Raw genomic sequence first — 12543 nt, 5'->3', positions numbered from 1 at the left:
AAACCAGGTTCCACCGAGATTTGAAGTCGGATCACTGGATTCAAAGTCCAGAGTGCTAACCATTACACCATGGAATCACACAATGACATTTTACTTAAGCCCAAAAGTTAATAATTAGTCATTTAAGAGCAAGTTGGCTGTTAGATGGCGCTGTAAACAATGATTTGCGATTATATTTTGGGATGGAGCAGTCACATGTGGAACACTATAACACTACTAGTGCTATTATGATATTCAAGCTGGATGAATGGATGGAAATGAACATGTGATTTAAGGTGACTCTAAATTAGCACAAGCAATTGTGATGCTCTGTTGTACTGCACATGCGCTGAATGCTACCATCCTGAAACTGCTAAGGTTTCTCAATCTTGGACCTCACACCGGCCCCAAATAAAAGCAGTAAGGTCCCACCGAGATTTGAACTCGGATCACTGGATTCAGAGTCCAGAGTGCTAACCATTACACCATGGAACCCTGACACTGCAAAAAAAAAATAATAATAATAATAATAATTACTCAACTTTAGACTGTTCACTGTTGGAAAATTGCATTAAGTTCAGGACGCAGTTGGCCCGTCCCTCCATGTTGCTCTGAAGCAGATGATTTGATGTTTGTGCACCTGTTCAGGAGATCACAAGTCACTAATGATCACACAGAAGTCACCTGATTTTAATACTGTTAGTTTTTGAAATGAGATCCAACAAGCTCATGGTAAGGTGTCCAAATAATTTTTGCCACATAGTGTATCATTATTATTGCTGAGGAGTTATGTGTGTCTACATCACTTCATGTATCTATACGTGTCTAACATACGTATCTATTCTGTTAATATTCATAAGCATACACACACACACACAGAGTTATACATTGTTTGATTCTATTTTATATTAGATGAGATGGTTTGTCTCTGTATTGACCCGCGATTCATTTTTAAATGACAGCTAAAGATAGTGAACCGACTCTTTTAAGTAGTTTGTATAACATATAAAAAGTTGACTTCATCAAAAAGAATCGACTCCCTCAGCATCTAACGACTCATTGCTCAATACTATCAACTTAGTGAATCGACTCTTTCGAGTCTATTCTTGTTGTTTGACTTAAAGAACCGGATTAAAGAATCGACTCATTTGATTCATTTGAACGCGCAGACTCACTCGCTCTCCCGCTGTGAGCTTCTCAAACTAAACTGCGTCTTTCTGTACATGAGGAAGAAATCTATGTAGAGATCTCAAATAACATGAACCTGAAGGTATGAACTTACATTGTAGAAAAGAAAAACAAGCCAGTAGCAGCAGTGTGCACATTAAACCATTTACAGAAGGGTCATTAAGTTTGGCTAATTGAAATAATGGCATGTTTCTGATTTGAATGAAAGGGGCATTAAAAAGATCTCACACTTGTCAGAGACAACGTTTGAAGCCCAGGTCAATAGGACCTGCTAGTTAGAGAAGGTTCACTAGTTTGTTTGTTTAAGGATCGAACCCATAACCTTGGCGTTATTAGCACCACGCTCTAACCAACTGAGCTAACCGGCCAGTTCATCTGTACTTTCTTTAGATCTTTGTACATAATTCTACACTAACTCCATTCAAGCAGCTGAAACGGACTTTATTAATACACATCTAAAAGGTTTTGTGGGTTCTTATATGTGTGAATACTGTAACAGAACATAACAAAACACCAACATTGCAAAAATATTTATTAACCTCCAACTCGCTACAGAACAATCCATGCTATTCGTGTTGGCAAATCCACTCAGATTCATTTATTTTTCCTCCTTGATTTCATCACATCAGCGCACAAACACTGATCACGCGCTATTTGTTGACGTGCATTTTTGGACGTGGTATCATTAAACTTCTCGTCACTTCTCACGTGCGTTTTTGTTTTTAAAAAACTGTATTTGTGAGACCGTTGGTTTCTGTTCAGTGCGTGTACTCAAAGGAACAAATAAACTTTTCCACTGCACTATTTTACACTAAAAACTACACTATTCCATAATGCTCCAGATTGCATCATTCTAAATAGGTATCGTATCGGCAAGTACAAGAATACATGTACTTGTACTCGGTTGGGAAAAAATGGTATTGATGCATCCCTAATTAAAACTCTTTCCACACTGTGACCACTGGTATGGTTCCTCTCCAGTGTGAATGCGCTGGTGTGTTTTGAGATTACTCTGTGTAATAAAACTCTTTCCACACTGTGAGCACCGATACAGTTTCACTCCAGTGTGAATGCGCTGGTGTATTTTGAGATTACTCTGTTGATTAAAACCCTTCCCACACTGTGAGCACTGATACGGTTTCTCTCCAGTGTGAACGCGCTGGTGTGTTTTGAGATTACTTTGTGTAATAAAACTCTTCCCACACTGTGAGCACTGATACGGTTTCTCTCCAGTGTGAACGCGCTGGTGTCTTTTCAGATGACTCTGTCCATTAAAACTCTTCCCACACTGTGAGCACTGATACGGTTTCTCTCCACTCTGAATGCGCTGGTGTATTTTGAGCTCACTCTGTCTATTAAAACTCTTTCCACACTGTGAGCACTGATATGGTTTCTCTCCACTGTGAATGCGCTGGTGTATTTTGAGATCACTCTGTCTATTAAAACTCTTCCCACATTGTGAGCACTGATACGGTTGGTCTCCAGTGTGAATGCGCTGGTGTATTTTGAGCTTACTCTGTGTAATAAAACCCTTCCCACATTGTAAGCAGGAATACGGTTTTTCTTTAGTGTGAATGTGCTGGTGTCTTTTCAGATCACTCGGAAACCTGAAGCTCTTCCCACACAATGAGCACTGATACGGTTTCTCTCCTGTGTGAATGCGCTGGTGTATCTTGAGAGCACCCCGGGTACTGAAGCTCTTCCCACACTGTGAGCAGACGTTTCCTTCTTCCTGTGTGGGACTGAGAGAGGTGTTAATGCTGACAGTACCAGAGGACGTTTGCTGATTACTGGAGCTTCTGGTGGGCGTCAGATCCTCATGTTCAGTCTTAATCTTCACCAGAGTCTCATATTTATCATGGTTGCAGCTCTTGATGTGATTGTGGAGCTGATTTTGGGTTGTAGAGGAACGTGGACACGAGGAGCAGCAGAAATCCTTGTTCAGTTCTGAAGCAGAAAATAATCAAATACATTTATAACATTATAAATAATCAAATACATTTATAACATTATAAATATTAAATACATTTATAACATTATAAATAATCATATACATTTATAACATTATAAATAATCATATACATTTATAACATTATAAATAATCATATACATTTATAACATTATAAATAATCAAATACATTTATAACATTATATGATGATTTAAAAGAACCGATTCAGTAAAACGAACTGAGCTAAACTAAGCTAAAGAAAAACGTTAAAATGATTAAAATCCGCTTCTCATAATGAGATTTAACTGAAATAATGTTACTGAATCACTGTAAGCACACAGTCCCAATAGTTCAGTTAAGTAAATTACCCTGAGAAAACTCAACACACAGAGGGTTACTATGGTAACCTCATCCACAGTCATTCTGTTGTGGCGCCATTATGACCAAACTAAAAGTCCAATTTACGGTTAGCCAGTTAGCTAACGATAAATAATACCAATAAAAAGAAAGACTAGTCAGGTTTAACTGAACATTTATTATTGAATAGGAACAGAAAAGCAAACTTAGGTTTATATTAATGTAATTCAGTGCCTCCTTTTTTACCTAACTAAGTCAATTGTGAGTCTATTGTAAGTTAAAACAGGTCACAAGGTTAAAACCTACTTTTTATAGCTTTGCTTGACTTCATAAAACACACAACAAAACACTGATAAACATGAACTAATGTACTAATGTACATGAACTAGTGGTCTAATGTACCAACCTCATATCTGAATCTGTTTTTGTTCTTTATTCAAGTTTAATCTACTTTAATAAACACAGAACAACTTTTACTTTCAAGTGGAAGAATTTTACCCTGGTCTTTATGGTGTTTGCAAAGTTTTCATAAATGAATAGCCTCTTACTTTAACACGTCTAGATCTACACTCCAAAATTCTAGTCTTTAGATGATTTTCACTTAGCAAATAATGAACCGTCCTCAACCAGAATGTACATGAGAAGGTGTGAATGGAGGGCTGTGGACTGAACAGTGTTGCATTGTTCTATCATCATGAGTCTTTGTTCTTTGTGTTTATCTATAGACCAAATTAGTGGTAGCTAAACTCCTTTGTTAAAAGAAATACTCATATTTACATTTAATTATCCCACCATCTTCTATCTGTTTCAGGATCTTTTATTTGAAAAGTAAAAGACGACACACAGCGGAGTGAAAGGCTGAATGACAGACATCTATAAGAAGCTGCTTGTATACAGCGTCTCTTGCTTACGGCCACACCACCCTGAGAACACCTGATCTCGGAAGTTAAGCAGGGTTGGGTCTGGTTAGTACTTGGAAGGGAGACTGACTGGGAATACCAGGTGCTGGAAGCTTTTATCCACACACACCCACCTCCACTCCAAACCTCCTGTTACACACTGACCCAGCGGCTTTTTCTTCATCAAAGCTACACAATGAGACAAAGATCAGCTCATACTTTCATTCTTACTACAGTAAAACACATTTAACTGACTTTTAAAGTGAAGTTTACCATGTTGCACAGACATCGTCGCCATCTAGTGGTGCTAGAAATAAATTACAGCTTGTTACTTGGTACAGATTTGTGACTTTATTATTATTTCATTCATATAATATATAAACATTAGAAAGTGTTTATGGCTCTTCTGTCCCAAGTGTTTTTGTAAACCTGCAATGGTGACTGTTTTTGGCATGCAGGAAAGAAAAGGCAAAATGCAATGCAATTAATTGTGCAGTTTGACCACTGTGCTGAGCTGTTACAAAAACCCAACTGTGAGGTTCTTTTTTACCATGGGTCAACTATGCAACTTTAAACCTGTAATAAAAGATGAACATTTTAAATGTGTCTTTATTTGCTTTAACTAAGCTAAAGTTTTTAACAGGGACAAAAATGAGTTTGTGTAGCAGGGCTGGACACGCCTCACTGTTAAAGTGGAAGGTAAACCCACACTCCTGCAAGAATGGAAATAGTTAGTAAGTACAATGTTTTTATAAAGCTATAAAACTACTTCCACTGACCAAAGTACACAGGATTCATATAAATGAACAAAACACAGACCTCAAATAACATGAACCTGAAGGTATGAACTTACATTGTAGAAAAGAAAAACAAGCCAGTAGCAGCAGTGTGCACATTAAACCATTTACAGAAGGGTCATTAAGTTTGGCAAATTGCAATAATGGCATGTTTGGAGTTGAACAGCAGCAGCTGGAGTTGAACAGCAGACTGTAGTCCTTTAGACGTTCTTCCAAGCAGTTCCTCTAATGTCATGTTTAGTTCTCCAACATGCTTCTCTAACTCTGTTCTTTCTTTCTTAAACCTTTTACAATCTGATCATCTGAGTCTGATTCCTGTGTGTTAGTGTTTACAGAGTCCAGATACAATTTCTTTCCAGTGTGAATGCGCTGGTGTAATTTGAGATGACAATGTTGATTTAAACTCAGAGATCCACACAGAGCACTGATACGGTTTCTCTCCAGTGTGAATGCGCTGGTGTATTAACTCTATTCTGCCACCTTTATATGTCCTGCATAAACTGGCAGATAGATAACTCCTCCACCAATCACCACACTGTAGAAGATGTTTAGTTCAACTCTGTTTATTGGCAAACTGGAAGTAGTGTAAAACTACAAGAAGTAAAAACAACACGTTTATAAACTTCAGCACATCAAGACATGAAAATCAAATGATATTTAAGTTTAAAGTCCATATGCATATTATTCCAAGTTATGCATTTCAATACTAATAAGCCAACATGTGCAAATTCATTTAACTTAATGCATCATGAGCTAACCCGATTCAAGCATGTAACACAAAATCAACTAATACTCTTAATAAACATCAATTAAAACGTCTATTAACAAATACACATACCCACAATGCATCCACAGGAATGAAATGAACTTCACGAAGCTCTATTACATTCTCATGCACGAATCGCTTCACTTACCGAACCGCTACAATGAATCATCATCAGTTACCAAACGACTCTTAAACAAACAGTAAACATTTACCACATGAACTGTATTAACAGCACAAACTCTGTTGATTAAAATCTAGTACCGACTCTGTTAGTATCTGATTCCGGATGCAGATAATGTTTTTCTCCAGTGTGAATGCGCTGGTGTGTTTTGAGAGTATCCTGTCGATTAAAACTCTTCTCACACTGTGAGCACTGATACGGTTTCTCTCCCGTGTGAATGCGCTGGTGTTTTTTTAGATTACTCTGTATATTAAAGCTCTTTCCACACTGTGAGCACTGATACGGTTTCTCTCCAGTGTGAATGCGCTGGTGTTTTTTGAGAGATTCCTGACTGCTAAAACTCTTACCACACTGTGAGCACTGATACGGTTTCTCTCCAGTGTGAATGTGCTGGTGTGTTTTGAGATTACCCTGTCGATTAAAACTCTTTCCACACTGTGAGCACTGATACGGTTTCTCTCCAGTATGAATGCGCTGGTGTGTTTTGAGATGAATCTGTATATTAAAGCTCTTTCCACACTGTGAGCACTGATACGGTTTCTCTCCAGTGTGAATGCGCTGGTGGATTTTGAGACTAGACTGTGTAAAAAAACTCTTCCCACACTGTGAGCACTGATATGGTTTCTCTCCACTGTGAATGCGCTGGTGTATTTTGAGCTCACACTGGTACCTGAAGCTCTTCCCGCACTGTGAGCAGACGTTTCCTTCTTCCTGTGTGGGACTGAGAGACGTGTTAATGCTGACAGTACCAGAGGACGTTTGACAGCAAAAATCCTTGTTCAGTTCTGAAGCAGAAAATAATGAAATACATTTATAACATTATAAATAATCAAATACATTTATAACATTATAAATAATCAAATACATTTATAACATTATAAATAATCAAATACATTTAAAACATTATAAATAATAAATACATTTATAACATTATAAATAATAAAATACCTTTATAACATTATAAATAATAAATACATTTATAACATTATAAATAATAAAATACATTCATGAAATTATAAATAATAAATACATTTATAACATTATAAATAATCAAATACATTTATAACATAAATAATAAATACATTTATAACATTATAAATATTCATATACATTTATAACATTATAAATAATCAAATACATTTATAACATTATAAATAATCAAATACATTTATAACATTATAAATAATAAATACATTTGAAACATTATAAATAATGATATACATTTATAACATTATAAATAATAAATACATTTATAACATTATAAATAATCAAATACATTTATAACATTATAAATAATCAAATACATTTATAACATTATAAATAATCAAATACATTTATAACATTATAAATAATCAAATACATTTATAACATTATAAATAATCAAATACATTTATAACATTATAAATAATCAAATACATTTATAACATTATAAATAATCAAATACATTTATAACATTATAAATAATCAAATATATTTATAACATTATAAATAATCAAATACATTTATAACATTATAAATAATAAAATACATTTATAACATTATAAATAATAAATACATTTATAACATTATAAATAATAAAATACATTTATAAAATTATAAATAATAAATACATTTATAACATTATAAATAATCAAATACATTTATAACATTATAAATAATAAAATACATTTATAACATTATAAATAATCAAATATATTTATAACATTATAAATAATCAAATACATTCATAACATTATAAATAATCAAATACATTTATAATATTATAAATAATCAAATACATTTATAACATAAATAATCAAATACACTTATAACATTATAAATAATCAAATACATTTATAACATTATAAATAATCAAATACATTTATAACATTATGAATAATGAAATACATTTAACATTATAAATAATCAAATACATTTATAACATTATAAATAATCAAATACATTTATAACATTTTAAATAATAAAATACATTTATAACATCATAAATAATAAAATACATTTATAACATTATAAGTAATCAAATACATTTATAACATTTTAAATAATAAAATACATTTATAACATTATAAATAATAAATACATTTATAACATTATAAATAATAAATACATTTATAACATTATAAATAATCATATACATTTATAACATTATAAATAATCAAATACATCTATAACATTATAAATAATCAAATACATTTATAACATTATAAATAATCAAATACATTCATAACATTATAAATAATCAAATACATTTATAACATTATAAATAATAAAATAATAACATTATAAATAATCAAATACATTCATAACATTATAAATAATCATATACATTTATAACATTATAAATAATCAAATACATTCATAACATTATAAATAATCATATACATTTATAACATTATAAATAATCAAATACATTTATAACATTATAAATAATCAAATACATTCATAACATTTTAAATAATAAAATACATTTATAACATCATAAATAATAAAATACATTTATAACATTATAAGTAATCAAATACATTTATAACATTTTAAATAATAAAATACATTTATAACATTATAAATAATAAATACATTTATAACATTATAAATAATCATATACATTTATAACATTATAAATAATCAAATACATCTATAACATTATAAATAATCAAATACATTTATAACATTATAAATAATCAAATACATTTATAACATTATAAATAATCAAATACATTTATAACATTATAAATAATAAATACATTTATAACATTATAAATAATAAATACATTTATAACATTATAAATAATCATATACATTTATAACATTTTAAATAATAAAATACATTTATAACATTATAAATAATAAATACATTTATAACATTATAAATAATCATATACATTTATAACATTATAAATAATCAAATACATCTATAACATTATAAATAATCAAATACATTTATAACATTATAAATAATCAAATACATTCATAACATTATAAATAATCAAATACATTCATAACATTATAAATAATCAAATACATTTATAACGTTATAAATAATCAAATACATTTATAACATAAATAATCAAATACACTTATAACATTATAAATAATCAAATACATTTATAACATTATAAATAATGAAATACATTTATAACATTATAAATAATGAAATACATTTATAACATTATAAATAATGAAATACATTTATAACATTATAAATAATCAAATACATTTATAACATTATAAATAATCAAATACATTTATAACATTTTAAATAATAAAATACATTTATAACATCATAAATAATAAAATACATTTATAACATTATAAGTAATCAAATACATTTATAACATTTTAAATAATAAAATACATTTATAACATTATAAATAATAAATACATTTATAACATTATAAATAATAAATACATTTATAACATTATAAATAATCATATACATTTATAACATTATAAATAATCAAATACATCTATAACATTATAAATAATCAAATACATTTATAACATTATAAATAATCAAATACATTCATAACATTATAAATAATCAAATACATTTATAACATTATAAATAATCAAATAATAACATTATAAATAATCAAATACATTTATAACATTATAAATAATCAAAAACATTCATAACATTATAAATAATCAAACACATTTATAACATTATAAATAATCAAATACATTTATAACGTTATAAATAATAAAATACATTTATAACATTATAAATAATCAAATACATTTATAACATTATAAATAATAAATACATTTATAACATTATAAATAATAAATACATTTATAACATTATAAATAATAAAAAACATTTATAACATTATAAATAATCAAATACATTTATAACATTATAAATAATAAATACATTTATAACATTATAAATAATAAATACATTTATAACATTATAAATAATAAAAAACATTTATAACATTATAAATAATCAAATACATTTATAACATTATAAATAATCAAACACATTCATAACATAATAAATAATCAAATACATTTATAACATTATAAATAATCAAATACATTTATAACATTATAAATAATAAATACATTTATAACATTATAAATAATAAATACATTTATAACATTATAAATAATCAAATACATTTATAACATTATAAATAATCAAATACATTTATAACATTATAAATAATCAAATACATTTATAACATTATAAATAATAAATACATTTATAACATTATAAATAATCAAATACATTTATAACATTATAAATAATCAAATACATTTATAACATTATAAATAATAAATACATTTATAACATTATAAATAATCAAATACATTTATAACATTATAAATAATCAAATACATTTAAAACATTATAAATAATCAAATACATTTCAAACATTATGAATAATAAATACATTTAAAACATTATAAATAATAAATACATTTATAACGTTATAAATAATAAAAAAAACATTTATAACATTTTAAATAATAAATACATTTATAACATTATAAATAATAAATACATTTATAACATTATAAATAATCAAATACATTTATAACATTATAAATAATCAAATACATTTATAACATTATAAATCATCAAATACATTTATAACATTATAAATAATCAAATACATTTATAACATTATAAATAATAAATACTGTTAGTAATTGTTAAACTGAGATCTGATGCTAAAGTCCTGTAACGTGATTCATCCTGCATTCATCATTTCCTGCTCACACTGATCTGCATGAGCACAATACAAGCTTTCACTGTATGATGCTTCATCCCAGGTTCCTCTGATTCTATTCAATCCAAATCTTATTTTACTCAAGATAAAAAATATCTTACTGAGTTCATCTTTATCTTCAGGTTCTTCCTTCTTCACAGGCTTCATCTGGAAACCTCCACACTGTTGGTCCTCTGGGGTGAGATGTTCCTCAGAGGTGACGTGTTCCACAGGGATTAAAGATCCTTCACCTGAAATTCATCAATATGTGAAGAAGAAACTCAACAACTGGAGGAAACTGAAGGTTGTGGGTTTAGTCACAAATTAATACTACTTAGATTTAATCCAGACTGGAGTGTATCAGCACTTCTACACAGGACAGTACGGTACAGTACAGGTTCTAATCCCACTATCCACATTCTCTTATTATTTCTACTATACTAACCACACTGTACTGTACTAACATTGCAAATTGCTCCACATTTACTTACAGAAGTAACTTCCATCTTCTTCCTCCTCCTTTTTTATTAGTTTCTCTTGGAATCCTTCATTTTGTAGATCTATGGGGGTGACGTCTCCCTCTTCTGCTGACTGCATTATTAAAAGATCTGACAGGCAGACAGACAGATAGACAAATGTACTTCATTCCTTATTAAAGAGAAATCCAGGAAAATTCTTTCAGACTGTTTTAACTGTTTATTTTTAATGCTGTGAGGCTGTAAACAGAGTGAAAATGTTGAAACTATTGTGGGACTGAGCAGCATCAGACAGAAAAGACTTCTAATAGAACTTTTTTGGTTGGTTTCACAGACAGGGATTAAGCCTAGTCCTAGACTACACAGCATTTTGAATGGAGATTCTCTATTTAAAGCTAAATGTAGTCCTGGACTATAAGCCTTAATCCCTGTCTGGGAAACAACCCTTTGAGTTTGGTGGAAGTGGTTTTGTGGTCCAAAGTGAAATGATGAAGTCTGATGTTCTTTACATCTAGTTTCTCATCCACTCCCAATAACAGTGCTGTACTAATACTTTTAACTTTTACTATAAACCTGTAAAACAACCTGTAAACAAAGCTACAAGAACTCGCTGTTTCTATAAAACATTAAAAACTGTAAACAAAGCTGAAAATGTGACGCGTTTATATCAAAATGTTAGATTTAATAATGAATAAACTCTGAATCGTTACAATCGACTGATTCATCGGCTCAATGAATCGGTTCATCAGTACTGAATCATGTGTGATGCTAACAGTTAGCGGAGCAGCTAATAGTTTGTTTATTTTAATAAAACTGGGGTTAAAGCTCCTCAAATCCTCACAGTGATGTTTTATTATGAACTCTAGTTTTATTATTAATTAGAATGTGGTTATAATGAAATATAAGGGTTATAATTAAATACATATTTTACTTACAGATGAGGCTCTACAGTACAAACACAGCAGCTTCTTGTTCTTCTTATGATGTTTAATGGCGGTTGGCAGAACAACTTAAGACGCACCAGCGTCACCAACTGGACTGGAGTTGAACAGCAGCTTAGCAGTAAAACATCTCCATTAGCCGTGTATCTCTCAGCTACAGTGTTGGGGGGAACGCGGTACAGTCACGTGATTACTTTTTATCTGTAACGAAGTAATGTAACTCGTTACAGTTACAAATTTGTAATGACATTACAGTTACTGTGATGAGGGATGAGTCGTTCCCGAACGA

General features: G+C 29.4%; 2 non-coding genes and 1 pseudogene across 2 annotated transcripts; 1 reads left to right on the top strand and 2 right to left on the bottom strand.

The window, feature by feature from the left end:
• Positions 1–5: 5 nt before the first annotated feature.
• trnaq-uug (transfer RNA glutamine (anticodon UUG)) lies at positions 6–77 on the bottom strand. The gene has a single exon. It is a non-coding gene; the product is annotated as a tRNA-Gln (tRNA).
• A 325-nt stretch (positions 78–402) lies between these two features.
• Positions 403–474, bottom strand: trnaq-cug (transfer RNA glutamine (anticodon CUG)). Its single transcript has one exon. It is a non-coding gene; the product is annotated as a tRNA-Gln (tRNA).
• Positions 475–4378: 3904 nt separating this feature from the next.
• On the top strand, positions 4379–4487 carry LOC134327213 (5S ribosomal RNA; annotated as a pseudogene).
• Positions 4488–12543: the final 8056 nt, after the last annotated feature.

This window comes from Trichomycterus rosablanca, chromosome 14, assembly GCF_030014385.1.
Source record: "Trichomycterus rosablanca isolate fTriRos1 chromosome 14, fTriRos1.hap1, whole genome shotgun sequence".
NCBI lineage: Eukaryota > Metazoa > Chordata > Actinopteri > Siluriformes > Trichomycteridae > Trichomycterus > Trichomycterus rosablanca.
This window is presented reverse-complemented; position numbering and strand designations above follow the sequence as displayed.